Source organism: Penaeus monodon, chromosome 15, assembly GCF_015228065.2.
Source record: "Penaeus monodon isolate SGIC_2016 chromosome 15, NSTDA_Pmon_1, whole genome shotgun sequence".
NCBI classification, from domain to species: Eukaryota; Metazoa; Arthropoda; class Malacostraca; order Decapoda; family Penaeidae; genus Penaeus; species Penaeus monodon.
Genome location: NC_051400.1, coordinates 25926639 through 25926951, shown reverse-complemented (window position 1 = coordinate 25926951; position 313 = coordinate 25926639).

The window sequence follows — 313 nt, the reverse complement described above, 5'->3', positions numbered from 1 at the left end:
TGTGACCCCCAACACACACACACATATGCATACTCCCCCCCCCCCCCGACACACACACACACACACGCAAACAAAACAAACATAACCCTCGCACACACGCACGCAAACACCCCAACCCCCGATACTTCCTACAAACAGCCTTCCCTACACCCCCCCCCCCACCTTCCGACACACATACACCAACAAACAAACAGACAGACAGACAAACAAACACCCCCATACAAACAGGCGCGCCGTCGACCCTCAAATGAGACAGATTAACAGGGTCTTGCGGCCAGTCTTGCTGACCCAAATCTCCCCTCATTAGCCTCCC